We start from the raw sequence: 664 nt of genomic DNA on the forward strand, positions 1-664 counted from the left end.
AAAGAAGAGAAAATACCCAACTTTGACATACTCCCCTAATTGCCATCCTTCTTGCATAATGAAAAAGAATAATTTGTCAAACAAATAGCTACTCTGTGACAGATACATAAAATAAAACAGAAATTTCAGCCTGGCTTAGAATTTATTAAGGAAGTTGTCCATTTGTTCTTTAAACTATTTAATGACTAAAATAAACAAAAAGTGGCAAAATATATACCAGTAATTTTTTTTTTGGCTTTTTGAGATATGTTTTCCTTGTAGCCCCAGGTGTCCTGGAACTCACTATGTAGACCAGGCTGGCCTCAAACTCACAAAGATCAGCCTGCCTCTGCCTCCCAAGTGCTGGGAATAAAGGGGTGTGCCACCACGTCCGGCTGCTCTCTTGATCTTAGCCAGTCTGACTGGGGTAAGATGAAATCTTAAAGTGATTTTAATTTGCTTTTCCCTAGTTATTAGTGATGTTTAACATTTTAAAAGATGTTTCATAGCAATCTTTGCTTCTTCTTTTGAGAACTCTCTGTTCATCTCCGTAGCCCATCTTTTAATTGGGTTACTTCTTGTCTTGACTCTCTGTTTTTCGAGTTCATTATATATTCTGGATATTAAACCTCTGTTGGATGTGTCGCTGGTAAAGATTTTCTCCCATTCTGTGGTTTTTCTGATT

Source organism: Nannospalax galili, unplaced genomic scaffold (genome assembly GCF_000622305.1).
Source record: "Nannospalax galili isolate Female #2095 unplaced genomic scaffold, S.galili_v1.0 scaffold894, whole genome shotgun sequence".
NCBI classification, from domain to species: Eukaryota; Metazoa; Chordata; class Mammalia; order Rodentia; family Spalacidae; genus Nannospalax; species Nannospalax galili.